This window comes from Sylvia atricapilla, chromosome 1, assembly GCF_009819655.1.
Source record: "Sylvia atricapilla isolate bSylAtr1 chromosome 1, bSylAtr1.pri, whole genome shotgun sequence".
NCBI classification, from domain to species: domain Eukaryota; kingdom Metazoa; phylum Chordata; class Aves; order Passeriformes; family Sylviidae; genus Sylvia; species Sylvia atricapilla.
In genome coordinates this window covers 117,066,316-117,084,815 of record NC_089140.1, presented here as the reverse complement: position 1 = coordinate 117,084,815, position 18,500 = coordinate 117,066,316, and positions in this window count along the sequence as shown.

Here is an 18,500-nt window from a genome sequence, read left to right as displayed (position 1 = left end):
CAGCAGTAATTAATATGAAATGCATGATAAACTCAGTAGTTACTGGTTTAGATCTATTGCTTGTCATTAATCAGAGAAAGAAAATATATTTCTGAAGGCAGATAGTATCAAATTGTGCTTGGCAGTGGAAAGCCATTTAACTGAGAATTTCATTCCTACACATTGTTTTATATCTACTAATGATCATAAAACTATCCAGTTGAAAAAAAAATTTTTTTGAAGCCAGAATGAATCAAATTAATACAAACTTGGTTACAATCAAATGTTTCTATAATGAACTAATAGCAGATTCTAGGAGAGTGAACAGATCCAAACTTCATTCAACTACCCCTGAAGTAACAATTAGCAACTTTTAATAGCACTGAAGTTGCAGGATATAAAAAATTACATGGCCTTGTTAGCGAGGAAAACGCATAACCATCGGAATGATTATGAGGTGCTTTATTGAAGAGCTCTGGGAGCCGGGGTACAAACCCAAATCCAACTCCAACGAGGGTCCAAGAAGGGCCCCGTATTATACCATTTCATTACATAACTCTATGTTAATCATTAAGCCTACATTGTTCTATTGTATACATCCAAGCATGAATTTTGTAAATATCTTCTTTTACGATTCTAGTTTGAAATAATAATCATGTTCAGCTACCAAAAATCATTACAATTCGATCATCTATCTTATGATGATTAGGTACAGTTTCACCCGACCTGGTTTCCAAATACAAGCCGTCCCAATCTTCTCCTTCTCCTCTCATCCCGACTACCCAAGCAGAGTTATACTTGATTTGGTTAAAACAATGAAAGCAACACCTGGTTGCAGTGAAGCAGAGACTCTATTCTCAGCTTCTCTGGTAACCGAAATTATTAACCCTATCCTAACAGCCTGAGTATTAACCTCTGAGAAATTTAGTTGCAGGCACAGTAACCTTTGATATCACTGGCACAGGGGAGCTCTCAGCCTTCCTGAGGAGCAACACAGGTCTCCAGTCATCAGAGGAACATTCTATTTCCACCACCTAACATCCAGCCACAGCTCAATATGCACAAAAAGTGACCACAGCTTACAGACCAGAGGCTACTTCCATGAGGAACCACCCTGTGGAGAGGACTGGCACTCCAGTGCATGACACCAAACAATATCCCAAACACAATCACGAGCTGGTTTGCTCAGTTGTTTGTTTGGTTTGTCGTTTCTTTTTAATGCTTTCCTAATAGGCAGTTAAGTTGTCAGAGCTCATAGAGTGACTTCAACCTGATGATCTCAGGAGTGTACATCTGCCCACAGGAATAAAAGTGCCAACAAGATGAATTGTTTATCTCTGGTCCCCGGTGGCAGAGAACAGCTATGAAGGTCAGACATTACATTTGCAAGAAATGACAGAGTTTCTGCATCTACTTCATCATTTCAGCACTCGTAACTGAGAACTCTCCAGACATGTGAATGCCAATCAGGAAGGACAAGTACATATGGGAAGATGAAGGTTGCTATAGCTTGTAATACCACGGTGTCATGTATATTACTACATGGCAGCTGGAATTTCAGAAGGTCAACCCATCACTAAAACAAGAAAAGCTTAAGAATGTAATTATAATGGACAGACATGCCAGGGTGCCCCCGCTTTCATTTGATGCTGTGTCTAGGAATTAAGAATGTCATTATTAGATTGCAAAAAAGAAAGAATGATAGAATCAAAACTGAAGTGAAAGAGAGGTTAATATACTGCATACTGGAAACGTGTATATTAACCCAAATGTTTTTAAAAACAGTAATCCAAAGTCCTCAGCCTTCTTTATTCCTCATTGTTTGATTTCTTTTTTAACTTACATGTTTAAATTAATTGTAAGTTCCTACAGCACCGGATTAATAGACATCTGCATTTTAAACTCAGGAGTTGTTTCAAATCAACTGTAAAGATCCATAAACAAAGAATGATGGCCATAATTTTTCTAGGAAGACACTAAGACAGCCAACCTTTCAGAAACAAATGGAAAATTTGAATGAATGAATGGGAGCAGGAGTGAAAAACAAACCATGAGAATTGCATGAAGGTTGTTTTAGTTTAAAACACTCTCTCATGCCATAAGCATACAAGATAAGATTAAAGGGGGAAAAAAGAGTTTTTCTTAGTTTTTCTTTTGCTAACTTCATTTTATTAACATTAGAAAAAATTAAAAAAAATAAATTAAGGAGATTAGGAATATCTGTAATGACTCATAAAAGATCTCAGTGACCTTCTGAAAAAATAAAACACACTTCGGAAATGATACTTTAATTCAGGCATTATACATTTAAGTGAAACATTGATAATCTCAATAGAAGAACTAGCTGGTATAACAGAATTTGAAATGTAATTACTATACATAATGCAAAGTTTTAATTTTGATTCAAACAGTGTCTTAGAGCGCAGTTAAAAAGATATTATTTTTTAAACCTAAAATCTAATATCCCCAGACTTTTGCACATCTGTTTGAATGAACAACCGTTCATTCTGGCAAATCTGCTAAGGCAGATAAATTGTTGCTGTTAGATTTCAGAAGGCTCAATCTTTAAAAGGACAGGAGCTTACTGTTCCTTCCTTGCTCTCCAATGCAAAATTCCATCAAGTTACAGCTGTAGCAGTCATTGAATTAAAAAGATGTAGAGAATACTCATCTGCTTTACTCTGAATTTTGATAAGCCTAAATCTCAAAATATTGGTTATTAATAATTTTTTACAAAAAATTCAAAAGCAAAAACAAGTCCATGTTTTGATGTTTCAATTTCAGAGGAAATACTCAAATCCAGGTAAAATGTAAGACTGTGCTTTTATTTTTAAGTCAGGGCCATACTTATAGTAACCTAAGATTCTATAAATACTGAGAACCTTGCTTTGAACTGTGTTTTCTTTACAGAGCTCTATCTATGTGTACAGATTTCTTCCTGGAAGTGTCATTTTCTTGTTTAGACCGAGGACTAATAGATTCACCAAAACAAGGAGATTTTCTATTATTTCTTTCTAAAGAAAGTAGTCATTTTTTGTAGGTACAAAAATATCGCAGGGTCATACCAAACCACACGTGTCTCAGCTATTGATTGCAATCCTGTTGGCAAGTATGAATTTCTTCCCCTCTTGCAGATCTTTCAACTCAATTAGCAGCTATCAAACATGGTAACCTTATCAGGGGAAGAGATAAGAGGTTGAATGCACCTCAGAAACTGGTATAAGCAGGACCCTGGCTGCCCAGATACAGATGCAACACATCACAGCACCAGAGGCATGAGTTACTCTGAGGGCAACCCAGGTATAGGGACTCTCTAAGATCAGAGACTAGAAAAGGATTAAGACTTCAAAACTCTCCTCTTTTCACACCACCTCTGTGCAGCAGCTCATACCTCATCTCATCTACTCCACAAAGGCTTCCCATGGACCTGGAAGTTGCAAGCAGCTGATGTGAATACACAATGCACTTAAAAGAGCTCACATTATGTATAAAACCTCTGGAAGCTTAGTTTACCATCTGATTTTCTATATTTTGGGACTAGTGTCAGCACTGACATACAGGAAGGTGGCCACAAAACAGAAGAGATGGGTTGGCGAATCTGTCCCTCCTCATGATACTTTTAGTTCTACAGGTGGTATAGAAGCAGCAGCGCTAGCATGAAAACAATACGAAGCTGTCTGGCTGCAGTTAGGGCTTCTAGCACGTCCATGAAGTCTCACTTCCATTTGCATTTAGTCTCTAGACTCTCATTCTTGTTTATAAGAATTTAAACAAGAGGCAAACAAATTTATTCTTGTCTCATTCTCTTGTGTATAAGAGTCTAGGTTTGCTAAATTGAGAAGACAGCCTTTGGATCCAAGGGCATTTTTGTCTTCAGCTAAATCTCTTTCCACAGATGTCTAATGACCTCCAGTTAATTCTATTATTATTAAGGAAGTAAACTGCACCGAACTCTGACAGACCTAGGCAGAATTTTGTGCACTGAAAAAATGGCTATGAACCATCATTTAAAGGACATAGCAGCTTCCACTCTTCATATTCAAAACTGAAAACCATCAGCATCCTTTGATAAGAAGACAAATCTGCTTGCTCTCTAACCAGACAGCCAAATGTTAAAAAAAGAAGTGTGTTGAAGTCCAAAGTCCATTCCAATATCTGTGTCAACAAGCATTCAGTGGCCTTAGAAGGTATACCAGAACAATTGTGAAGGTGAGACACTAAGAGATAAGAATTTAATTAAAATCTCCCCTCAAAAGTACATGAGGAGGGTTCAAACATCGAATCAGCATTGCATCTTAGATGTTTTCACAAAAAAAAAAAAAAAGACAAAACAGAAAACCAAGAAAAATCAGAACACCCCCCAAAACCCCCACAACAACAATAAACAAAAAATACCCCAAAACAATCCCAAAACAAGCAAACAAACAAACACCTCCAAAGCACAAAAACCCCACCCCACCACCTGTGAACTGAAGAAAAATAGCTGTTTTTAAAGAGTGATGTGCATTCAGGATGTAACTACATGGAAATCATCATGAAGAGTAATATGAATCTCCTACTGCTGCTTATTCAGCGTTAGGTAACAGGTATTGCATGATAGCAGAGTCCTGGTGCAAACTAAATGCAGTAGGCATGGCAAAACCAGGTGCTAATGCAAACATTATCACCTGCCTCAGGTTTAAGGCAGCTATGATGCCTGGAGTAAAAATCTAAACAGACATCGATCAGCGGTAGGCAGCTCACTTATCTTTCCCTCTCCACTTTCTCCTCCCACACCACAGTTTGTGTTGCACTAATTCAGGGACCACGTGCTGCAGTGTTTGTGGAGACACCGTGTCTCACCGTGAGCTATCATTTTTTTGTTGTGTTTTCTAGCAGGTAATAGGGAGAGTCAATAATCAGAATTTAAACTCATTTTTCTTCTTTGTCAGTTGCCATAGCCTATCAATTAACAAGATTTCTGTAAATACAGAAGAACATTTTGTGCACACGTAGCTTGCTTCTGGGAACTTCTCTTAACGTTCTTGCAAAGCCCACACAGCTTCAGGCACTGTGCAAACATATGGGAATATACAGACTGAAGTAAATACAAAACAGTAGAAAGAAAGATCACTAGATGTTAAAAATGAGGCCAGTAATAAATACAGGTTAAAAATAACACAGATTTATAACACAGATTTTAATAAATAACATGGCACATTCCACTGGAAGCTTCATGCATTTGACACACTAATGTTATTGCTTGCTGCACAGTTGTGTTCCCAGAATTTCTTTAGGAAGGAGCCCAGAATGCTAATATAATCAAATATCTGGAAGCATCTCAATACCACAACTGGCACTAGTGTAAATGTATTATGATGTATTGAACTAGCATGGATTTCCCCCCATTCTAATTCAATTAAACGTGAAGGGGGAAAGTGCTCTATAATTTGACATCCTTTTTTATTACTTTAAACACAACCCAACAAACCAAATCTCAATGGCTCCCTCTGCTGTCACGTCTTAGAAGTTTCATTATATTTGTAATTTTTTCTTAAAAACAGTTTTTTCCTTCCCCAGTCAGTGAATATCTGGTATTTTCACAACATCACACAGCATATCAGCTCTAAAGAGTCAAAGACACCTTTAACCAAAAGCAAATTTCTCAATGTTTGCTTATCAAGGCTGGAATAGTAACATCCCTTCATGTTTGCATGGCAACTACAGGTAGCATCATGAAAAAATGCTTAAGAATTGTTTATCTCCTTTGTAATCAGCTTTGGGTTGATCCAGATTCAACTGCATAGATGTGGATTTTGACTGGAACAATGCCAGACCTCTTTGCATGAAACAACTGTATCTGTAGCAAAACAACTGTAACAAACATTTCAGAGCTATGGGAACAGTTCTCGAGAAAGAACATGTTTCTGCTAAAGCAAAAAATACTTCACAACACATTAACCAAGCTGGAGAGCTGTACTGCCTCTGGCAAGCATCCTGGATTGTTCTTTGCCAGGCCCCAGGGACAGATAATGGTCATTACCTGGCATAGGTGAGCAGCAAAGCAGCAATATCAGGGTGCCTTGTCACACAGCTGACAACGACTTGTCTGACTCTCACATCCTGGTAGGAAGCTTAGCAACAAATACTCCATCGGTACTAACTCCAAGCCACAGAAGTCAACAGGTCACTCAAAAGAAGCACAACCAGACCCCAGGATCTTCCCTCCCGCACTTAAAGAATAAAGAACTCTGGAGGGTACAATTTATTCTCAGCAATGTACAAAAAGGGAGGATGATAAAAATCTGCACTGCTCAGTCAAAACACGGAGGTGTATATTGAAGAGAAAAGCAGAACGCTTCAGCCCTTCACTTTCCAGCCTGTGGAAGCACCTCCCAGGCACAGAGCGTGTGAGGGGAGGCAGCTGAGGAGGGACATCCCCTCCCAGCAATGCTCCCCTCTCCGTGGCTCTCAGGCAGAAGTACACACTGCTCAGTGACAGTCCCTCAGTGCCTCCTGGAAGTAGATTTGCTGCCTGAGGTTACAGGAATGACAGCAGAGTATTCCCATATTTGTCTCAATTGCCTCTGTCTTCTTCCTGCTCCGAACCCGACGCCTCCCAAATCGGGAGCTATATTTATCCCTCGCACACAGGGATGTTCTCATGGTTCTAAATTAAGCATCTTCTGTCACGCCCAGGACCAGCCATAACCCTCCTCTATTGGTTCTCCACATCAGAGTTCCTGGTGCATTGGTGGCACCTGTCTAAACCAACCACAGGTGTACACACCCAAATATTCACCTCACTCGTCTGGCAGTGAAAGCTGAGATTGCTGGATGTCCCACACTGTACACATCCAATTTTCACACAGGATGCATCTAAACTGGTGACAGACAACCTCTCCTCCACCTGCCAGGGTGTCACTGACACCTACGGCCTAATTCTGTCTACAGATTATACCCACTGCATCTACCTCAATCACCTTCCAGGAAACAGGCTGAAAGCCATCATATTTACAGTCTTCCCAAATTCTTGCCAGTGTAAAAACACCCTCTAGATTTCAACTATTCTTTTCTTTTTTACCTTTTCCCAGCAGGTTTTTACTGTGATGGTAGGCTAATTCACCTACAGGAGGGAAGTTAAGTTTATTTTTGTAAAGGCGTATAAACACTCTAGTTTATTACTGACAGCCTCTTAGCATGAAATGGTTTTGCTCTCATTTTGCTAGGCTCATATCTTGAATTCTACCCATCCAAACACAGATAATACTTATGACATCCCAGATTTAGCTTAGAGATACACCATCCTAATCTGACAAAAGAAAATCTGAAAGGACTTTTGAAATATTCCAAATAATGAAATCTGCCCAAATAATATTAAGACAGCTCAACATTTCAAACCTCTCAAATGCCTTCAGCTTACAATGATGGTTCTTTGCTATCAAAGTCCATACCCACTGAATGCCAGACTGGTCTTATTCACCTATATTGCAAGTATAAATTACTTAATCAGCTTCTTAGAGGCAGATACCTCATACCAGTATCAGGGAAAAAAGCTTAGCAGAATGCAAAAAATGCAAAAAGCATTAAAGAATGATTCCTTGTAAGGAATTTTGTGTTATCAAATACAGTTATAAGAGTGATCTATGTATTATATACCCTCCAGATTAAATCTTTTTACACTCATGTTTGTAAAACATTACATCTTCCTTTCCTTGAGTTGGGCACAACTGCTACAAGCTTTCTGGTTTTCTTGCATTACTTGTAGTACTTTCCTGACTGGCAGGCTTGTAAGGAACAATTTTCATACAAGAATTGCTGATATTACAGAGATAAAAAAAAGAAGAAAAAACATTTGGCACATTTTAACCTGTCACTTCAATGTATTTGATGCTGGAGGGTAAGGAGATAGAAGATGAATGCAATTAGTTAATGAGAGCAGTGATCAGCTCCATTCTCTGTGCTTTTTTAGACAGAGAAGAGAACACAGCCTCCCAAAGCTCCTCCTGCATCTATTCCAGACTGCCTACAGAGCTGGAATAATTATCCTGACTTGGGATCAACTAAGTGTCAGAAAGCCTGAAACAAAAGAAGTTTGTTAAACTTAACAGTATTTGCATGCTCAATTTATTTATTCCCTAACCCCTTCTAGATAAAGGAGAGCCTACATTACTGACATGAAACCATGGCATGAAGGTTAAACGATGTTTGCTGTTCTGCAGAAAGTCTGAGGCATCAAAACCCCTGTCCCCTCCTTTCCTGTAATGCTGTTAATCCACTAATTTAAGGCAAATCTTCTCATTTTGACCCCACTGCAGATGCACTCCCTATGTCAGATGCCTCTTTTTGTTTGCTCAGCCAGTGGATTTGAACTTATCCTTCTTTGCACTTCCCAGACTTGATCCAGCTGTGAGTCAGAAACCTGCAGCAGTCCAGGGTTTACTGCTGAGATGGTTAAGTCTGGTTGAGGATAATCCAAGTAGCAAAGCTCTGGGCCAGAACTGTGTTGCAGAGGTCAGCACACAGGCAGCAGAAGTGCCTAACACAGCTGACAGCTAGATGAGCACCTGCACAGGTAACAACCAATGATCACAACGTATAAAAAGGATCTTTTCCATCCAGCTGTCACTCTTTCACAAATAATAAACCCTCCATAGTGGCAGTAAAATAATCTGAGCTCTGTGTAAATTATGGTACACTTGGAATTCAATCTCTTATGAAAGAGCTCTACACTGAGCTGAAGAAAAGAAAAAAGAAACGTGAATACTAGGGGTGAAATCCATAGAATGTAAGAGGTAATACCCAGCAGCACCTCATCCCTGCTCTGGGAATAGAAGTTCCTGGAAGGAAAACCTGGATTCATAAGCACTTGTACTTTATTTCAGAAAGCATTTTCTCAAGTAATTACTTGAGAAAGCAAAGGGCCCAACTTTAACCTGGGAGTAGGTTTTCCTATGCCAATACACATAGGCCCCAACCTGAGCATGAGGGAAGAAATCTCCAGGGAAGAAGAAACCCAAACCAGTAACTAACCTTACATCAAGTACGTTTTGTCTTTGTACAGGGACAGAAGCACTTGATTCAGTGGGAGTGCAGCACCTGCCCCCATCTAACTCCTATATTTAGTTCTCCTGTAGGTTGCTTTAAAATGCTTCCTCTGTAATACTAAATGCATATAAAGATGGAAACTTTGACCAAATGCTCCAAAGGTAACATTGCTGGAGCTGTGAGGCATTTTTCCAAGGGAAAACAGTGTGAAAAGTCTGTGGATAGCCCTTCTAGACACACCTAGTAACAGAAACTTTCCAACCACATTTCTACCAAGTGCCGCCTAGATATAATTTTGCAAAGTAAATGCCATTTTGCCCGTACAATAATATGCCATTTATCATCTTGATAATTTTTCATATTTGGCTGAAGTTTCTTTTTAACAGAGAAAATCCATGCTTAACTTTGTCCTTTGAGAGAATTCTCAGTGGACCTTTTTGATTTTGGCTCTCAAGTGAATCATATTGCTACTGCAGATGATGTAACAATTTTTGTTAAAAAAATATATTTTGCTACAGAATTTTCTTTCATTTAAAGGTTTTCTGAGTCTGTTCAAGTTGCATTGAGCAACTATTTATGCAATCCACAAACCATAAAGCAACTGAAATAATTCAATGAATTAAGAACCTAGGAAGGGTCTTGATTCAGAAAGTCTCCGCAAACTGGAGGTTAGGTGAGCATGCTGGAGGCAGCTTCTGCTTTCCTTGCTCTCCCACTGCTCTTCTTGTTCTCATGACTGGTTGTGGTCAGAGGCAGAGTAACAGATTAGCCAGATTTTTGGTCCAATGCTCATATCCATTCTTATCAATTGCAAAAAAAACCTGCAAAAAGGGCTGAGTTAAAGTTTAAAAAATAGCTTTGCAATAAACTCCTTGAATTTGTTAAAATCTAGGACTGAAGGGTCTTTTCTTATCTTCTGGATCCCAGTTCAGGAAAGCAAAACAAAACAAGCAAGTGAGCAAAAAGAACCCCATAAAAAAAAAAAAAAAAAAAAAAAAAAAAAGAGTAGCTTTTGTTTACAAATTAATACTTTTTTTTTTTTTTTTCATCCAATGTTTTTGGTGCATTTCTTTAGCTATTGGGGTAGAAGACTCCAATATAGGCATGCTTTTTTTGTGTTAACATTCCAGGAAGATTTTAATTTGATCTGTATTTGATCTGTATTGGATTTTAGTCTTTGTGACATTACTGGCCAAGGACTTTGGGCTTATCGTAAGTCAGTGAAGCTTTGTGATTAAAAAGAGCATGGCCCCAAAACTCTCTGCAATATCACAGCATTCTGTACAGATTGCAAGGAGACCTACAAAACTGGATCCAAATCAGCCAACAATGAACCTTTTATTATTCATGATGTGAGCTAGATGACAGGGGAAGGCTAAAGCTTAATCTTAAACCTCTCCTGAAAAATTTCACACTCAGAGGTTTAGTCTCCCTTAAGACTCAGCAGTTCTTCTCTTTGAAAAGCTGCACAGAGCTCATCCTTCTTTAAATTTTGCTAGCAGATTAGAGGGTAAGTAATTTACCAACCTGGATGCTTCCCTCTTGACTTCCTTTCTCAGGCAGAAGTGATTCAAGGTCAAGTTCTTACCTTTGTGAGGAAAGTCACAATGAGCAGAGAACTGTAGCCATCCTGGGAGCATGCTCTGGTATTTCCACCTCTTCCCTCCTACTAGTGTGATGGAATACTTGTACTTCAATTGTTTCTCCCAAATCAAACTCTAGACTCAAAAATCCTTAATTATTATCAAAATTTTATTTCAAGATCCCTTTGCAGCCATTTCTGTACATTCTCTATTATTGGCTCAACCTGTATCTCCTCATTAAACCTTTTTCAGTCCCTAATACTCCTCTATCTTCATGGTCCCTTCCCTGTGGGATTTCCATGTATCCCACCAGTACTGACTTCAATTTAACCCTTTTCCCACTACATATACACAAAAAAAAAAACCCCATATTTGCTGTCAGCACATTCTTCTTTCAACCATTCCCATTTCCTCAGTCTCATTTAGAAGCATTTAAGTCCAGTGACATCCATTTGTGAAGTCTAAAGCGTGCATGTCCTTCAACCCTTCAGTAGAAAATGTGATTTATTTTAATAGGATAATTATATTATCAGTTGAATATAGATGAGTTTATGCCTGCTGGTGGTTGACTAAGTATAAATGTAAGAATTACTGCATTACATTTGTGCATTCTAATTGAGGATCTACTTCTCAAAAAGTACAAAATGGAGAAATTTGTGCACACCAATGTTTGCAGAAATAAAGAGTTTAAATATCACATGCAAGATTATCTTCTGACTGCCAAGTGAATATAAATTCCTCTTTCTCTAGCAGTATTTTGATGCCAGAATTTAAGAAAACTTAGCTCATTTATTTAAATAAATTTATTTAAATCTTATCACACTGAATGACTGAAAAGCACAGCACAGTAGGCAGCTATTCTGTTCTGGGCACACCATCACACCATTATCTTAGTGCTTCATCAAATCATTAATTGCCAGTCTGTAGTCAGAGGGTGCTTTTTTTTTCTCTCATTGCTCAGGGAAGGTAAATACTTTGCAGCAGGGATCATCTCATTTGGGGTCTCTAGTGTCTGTGCCTCAGTGGTACCTTAATTATGAGGAAAAAAAAAAAAACCTAAAAAATAGCAAGTGATTTAACCAGAGATCTGACATAGGGTTAATCTGTTTCAAGTCTCCTTTCACAGGCTGATCTTGCAGTGAGCTGTGTTATCATCCAGGGTCGTGCAGGCAGCACTGTCTCAGCCAGATGCTTCTCCTTGCATACCCCTTGGTGGGCTGGAAGATGACCCCTGAGCTCATGAACTCACAACTAATTGTTCACTTGTCTGCATTACACAAATTTCTTCCTGCACTGCTGGTAGGTCTTTCTGAGGGATGTGAAGATGGAGAGGTAGGAAAGGAACAGTATCTTCTAACCTTAAAAATAAAATAAATTTTTAACTTCTCCCCACTGAAAAAAATCATCCCAGATTTTTATTCTTAGTAATCATTAGAACTGTAGGTTTAAGGTCAGAAAGTCCTTCAATTATGAAAAGACCCCAACAAGCACCAAATACACCCAAAAATCTTACAACAAACTTAGCTCCATACTGAACCTACTTACAAATGTGTAGCAGAACTGCACATCTGGACAGCATTTCCTCCATTTCCTTTTACCTTAGGTTTTGTTGGTGTATTTGCTCCCCGTAGTTGAAAATACCACACAATTCATCTGTTTCTAATTTTTTGGAAAGCCTTCCCATTAACCTTCCTACTTGTTTCCACCAAATATACCAACAGCTCGTTGTTCTTTTACATACCATAGGTATGATTAATTGAATTGCAAGGAATGGGAGAAAAACATCACAAGAAGGCAGAAAGTCATGGCGTCCTTCCACATGAAATTTCTGTTGCAGACAGAGCTGGCAGGGTCACTGAATGAGATTCAAGTTCCTCAGTTGCAACCTTACTCTTAGACATAAAAAACAAGCACTAAGTGATAAACTCCATCATGGTGTAATGCTGCAGAAAAGCTGTGTTTAAAAAACTTTTTCAATGCGCCTAAATGGTCTTGAACACCATTAAGACAGATTTGGTACAAAGAAAATTAAATAGAATGTGCAAGAAAGTGGAAAGTGTTCGAAACACAGCTTGTGTGGGAAAACTTCAGGATTTTTTAATCTAAAGCTCATATTTCATTGTCTTTGTCATTTGATCAGTTTGAGAATAAAAACGATGCAACTCATCACTAGAGCCTGCTCCAACTATTACTCTCAGAAATAAGTTAGTAACTGAGTAACTTCTTCAGATAGACAACATTAAGTAGGAATAGAAATGTCACTGACTGTGGGATCAGCTGGCTAAGCCTAGTGCACCAGCAATGACCTGGGACATGGCAACAGCCCATGCCCTGAACACAACTAACATTTCAAGCCTTGCAAAGTGCACTGCTTACTAAAAGAAAGGATGAAACAAGGAACTTTTTATTGGAAAGCAAGTTAAGACTGCAACCTGATGTAAGACCAAGAGCAAAATCATAATGTGAAATAAAAAGCAGAAGAGAGATGAGATCAGTGGGGGAAAAAAACAAAACAAAACCACACCACCTGCCACATGTAGACCAATTTAGGAATTCACCTGGACGTACCTAATTTTAATTCGTTGTTCAAAAGACTCTTAAAGCATCTGAAAAGCTACACTGAAAAAAGAATGAAGACCCAACTTCACAACGCTCTCCTGGTTGTATATCTCATACAGCTGTGAGTTCTCTTCAGTATTCCAGCATTTCATCTGCTTTCCAAGACAAGCATTCCTGTCTCCATCTTTGAGTTTCAGTTTTCAAAAAAAACCATCAATACTCACTAGCAACCCAAAGAGTGGATAATGATAGTTATTTATTAACATTTAAAATAAGCATAAATTTCAGTAACTAAAAAAGTTCTCTGAATTGCTCTGCATGTAGTATTCTTGAAATTAAAGATCAATACAACTGAAAGACCAAGCATTATCATCAAATATGAAGTTGAATGGAATACAGATCAAGTTAATAGCAATTACATTACATTAACTTGAAGAAATTAAATACAGTTTTACACATTTTCTGATGAAGCACCACACTCACAAGACCCAGTGAAGCATCTCATGAGAACTGAGCTGCAAATCAGTTAAACAGCTGATCACAAGCAGGCAGCCAATTTAAGTTTAAAAAAAAAAAAAGCTAAGAATTTAATAGCCATGTTTTCCAGGTAACTATCAGAAGAAGGCTAGATTGAACATCCAATGTATTCCAGTCACACATCACAAACATCTGAATTTTTTAACCAAGTTAACAATTTATTTCTGGAAGAAGAGATTCCAGTCCTCTCACCACCTATTTCACAAAGCTGCTAATCCGAACTGATTCAAATACTGGTAGGATTCTTGGGTACTGAACAGCAGCTGCATCTATTAACGCTTGCAAAATAAAATTTCAGCTTTTTTTTTTTCTTTTTAATAATAGTAGATATACAATTACAGGAGGTCATGAATGATGCACAACCTTTAATCTCACTCCTTTGCTGAAATGCAATAGCTTAGCTCAAACTAAAGCTAAACCTCCATTCAGCTTGCTCAAATGCTTAGTTTGGAAATTTTTATTCCTGGACTAAGCATAAAGGGAGGATTTATTTTTTTAACATCTGAGGCTCTTTCAGATGGTTGCAGAACAGGAAAGAAAGGTTGCATAAATTCAGAGCTGAAGATGAAAGTGTAATGCTTCACATAAGAGGGCACAAATCAAGACAGCTTATGCAAGTGGAAGTCCACAAACTCAACTTAAATACAGTTATCGACCTGAAGTATCTTGTTTCACTTTACATGAACATCCACTTGATTCTCAAGATGCACATAAACTTGTGCAGGCAGATGAAAAGTTATGGTATCCCCAAGAGGATGAAATTCAAAGCAACAATTAAAAATTAAGTTCTCAGAGTTACAAAGTAATTTTACAGGCAAAGGATGTTAATTCAGTATTAAGATGACAAGAGCAAATGCACATGTGATATGCAAACAGCTTATAAACTCTCACTGTTAACACTTGGGTTATCACCAGCACTAAAATTCAGAAGAAACTTAAAAGTAGATCCTTGGATTTTAGTTACTGTGTCCTTAAATTCCAATGAAATACTGTTTCTGTTTCCACCTTCTGAATGAAAATGCTGCAGAGTTGACTTAAAAAAATGGCACACACCACATAGACTGAATTAACCCAGTTACAAAAACAGTATTTCTCTATTTAGATTGTGGCAAATAAGGCAGACTAAGACAAGATAAATTCTTTCAGAAGACTCCCTCTCTCCAGAGAAGGAAATAAGTGAAGTCAGGAACCTTTTTGTAAAAGTTGTGGAAACAGCATCCAAAGCCAGACTTCCCTTATGGGCATCCAAAGGAAACAGCTGACAGACATACCCAGTGGAGTTTTCATGGAAAGGGTAGGGAAGTGGAAAGGAATGCTTACTTAGATGGGAGCAAGACATTCACTGTCTTTGGAGCATTTAACTAAGAACAGACTTCTGGAGGGAGATATGTGAAGAGACACTGATCTGCACTCTGCCTGCAGTGTGGCAGTACAAGTTTATTGTGAAGTGCATAGGTAAATTGATTGGAGAAGACATCCAGCTGGTCATTGACTCCTGTTTGTTGCATTTTCACTTGCAGGAAAGACAAGGTCAGAAAAAAAAAAAAAAAAAAAAGGATAACACAAACATTATGCATCTCCTAATACCAATAAGCAGCAAATTTTATTAATATTTTGCTTAGAGAACTCTGGACACTGACAGTATCATTAATAAGAATGCTTCATGATTATCATGAGAAGAGAAACACTGTTGAAAGCCTGGACTAGATACAAATTTAAATTTGTCAACTGAAAAGTTCATCATATTAAAATGCACTTTATTAAAATATGTAAAATAGAACAGAGAGTATAGAACAGATGCTTTGAGGAAAACCTGCCAGCTGTACACTAGTATTTGTATATGAGACCAAACTAATTTATCTAGAATTCCTATGACCCATAGAGAAATTCTCTCCTCTCCCACAGTGAACTACACTGAATGTGTCAGGTGGAAAAGAGAACAACTAAGGATATGAACAGGTTGCTTCTAAGGAAACTTTCAAACATATTAAGATCCAATGGTGAGCTCTCATGTTAAAGAATTCTCCTGGAAGTCACCACACTGTAATGGTACAAACAAAACAAAAACCTCCACAAAACTGAAACCAAGTTTGCTGACACCTAGATGGAAAAGAACCAACTGCTCTGCTGTTTCTTATTTTATCCGTAAACTATATGGATCTTCACCCGACAAAAGGATAAACAAGACACTGAAAATCTTTGTGTATTTCCTTAATGCAATACTAGAAAAACTTGATACAAATGGCTTTGGAAAGCCATTCCTAAAAGGTTGTTTGCATTTGAATGCTTAGAATTATTCATTTAAAAAACAGTGCTGGAGAAAATTCAAAGACTGTCATCACTGGATTTTCACTGCACTTAGAATCGGATGAAGTATGTAAAAATCATTCTGGTGAAAGAGTCACCAGTAATTTTGAAAAATTAAGGTAACAGCTACTCACAGAATTCAAAACACTGTTGCTTCAACTCAGGTTCAGCTAAGAAAAATGCACTGATTTTATTAGTCATTTTCTAGGGTGATCCTGCTTGTGCAGGGAGGCTGAGCTAGATGACTCCACTATGGTCCCTTCTAACATGACCCATTCTGTGAATATGTTTCAGGTGTGCAAATTCTCCTATGAAATAGAAAGCAACTTCAAAATAAAACTAGGACTAAACAGTGAAAAATATTTAAGATGCTTCCTCCTAAATATTACTTTATTTGCACTTGCCCTCAACATTATCTTTTGTTTGCTGCCATAAATTTGTCTAGAATAAGAATCATTTTGGCAAAGGGCTTTTGCATCTAAATTTTGCCGATAGTGAACATTGAAACTGCCAGAGTAGCCAAAAAGAATAAAATAGAGAATGAGAATGTAGAGAAATAAGTACTTCATAAATTAAGCACAGAATAACAAAATACCTGAAGAAGTGAAATTTGTCTAGTCGTGAATATTGACTTTTTCTCAATCCAAGCACCTCAAAATAAAGCAGTGCTCAGGTTTTCCTTAAGCTAGCAATGTGTGCATTCAACTGACAAATTATTCCTGTCAAATATCAAAAAAACTACATGAAAGATGCTGATGCTACAAAGTTAAAGATGCTCAAAGGTGAGCAAAACTCTTATAATCTTAGTTTGTCCCACTTGTCTTGGTAGGACGAGCTTTTCCACAGCAACTTTCTATGACAATTCTTAGGCCTCCTCAGACCGGAAAAAGTAATCAAAACGGAGAATACTCAGAATACTTCATCCCTCCCCCTTGTATCACTAAATATGTGAAAACATCATATCTCATTTGTACACTACCAAAATCTTGCACTGGAAACTGAATTGGTTTTGTTTTTTTCTCCCTCGTGGAGCCTTTCCCACTTTAAAAATATTCTGCTGCATCTCCAGCTCACCAACCCCAGGTGTATAGCTGTAGTCCAGCTAAACCTATTCCACAGTGGGTACCTGCTTCTGAAACAAATCTCTTTCTTACCCTCCCACCATCTCCCTTCTAAACATCTAACATCACAGAGAACTGGCCAACTGTTAAAGCAGCAGAAAATGGCTTGAACTGGCTCAGTTTGGTTCACAGGAAAACAAAGGCTGGCACAAAGGAGGAGACATCAGGAACAGAAAAGGGGTACCACTGATTCCTCCATTAGCAAGTTAGAAAGCAACCATTGTAACACCTTCACCATATTGAAAAATCAGACCAAAAAAAGGCATTTCTACATTTATTTGAGATAATAAGCACCATTCCTTTTCTTTCTGGAGGAAAAGAACTTGTGCATAAGGAAGCTGAAGGCTAGAAGCTTCACATGTCCATTAACTAATACACACTCCACAGCTGATTTTACAATGTTATATACTATTTTTACAGTACTTCATATGCACATAAAATTCCTTTTAATTTCAGCTGCACATACTAAACTCTCAGCAGTCAGCAAATCGGTTGCAACATGACTAACACCATCAGCAGTCAAACTCCTCTATTTGTAGATTTGCTAACAATCCTGGAACAGGGTAAGAACTGTCACAGCTCTCTCAATGTAATCACCTCCTTCTCTCACAATCCTGTCTCATCTTCCCAGTTTTCAAAGCCTTGCAACAGAGCTATGAACCCACTTGTAATTAAACCTGATTCAATATAAGACCAATGCTCATGCTATTAGAATAAAAAAAGGCATGGGGTAAGGCAGGAAATACTAACAAAGCCTGCAAAAATATGAATACTGCAGTGAAAGCAAACTAGGGGTGCACATGCAATCAGCTCCTGAATGCTTGACTCCAGCATTAGCTTTCTGGTAACTGGAAACTTTTGGGAATCTTCATAAGATATTTCTGTAACAAAAAAGCAGAAACATGCTGATACTTTGAGGGATCACAGATGAACTACATTCTTTGGACTCACAACATTGACCTTTGCCACTTCAGCTGACCAATGACAGTTGGAATAAGTCAGCCCACAGAGGGAAACAAATAGCTATAAAACCTGTTAGCAAGAAAACAGATATGCATGGAAGCAGTAATTTTTGGGCTGAAGCCAAATCTCATAAAGATTGGGCTTGAAACCTTTGTCCCCTAGTCTCCTCTTACAATACACACTTTGCTTATCCCTCCCTTTCCCACTTCCTATTTGTTACACTTCTAAGTGACACAGCTTCTTTACTCCAAAATACAGGAGTAGCTCTCCTTTTGAGCTTCCAGATAACTGGCAGTAAAAAATTAAGATTCATATCTGCTACTCTGTGGTCTCTAACAATATTTAAAATAATGAGCAAGAAGTGTGCACTGAACTTGTTGTGTTTGCATGGTTCTAAGAGTGCAAAGGGCTTAAGAAGAGAGAA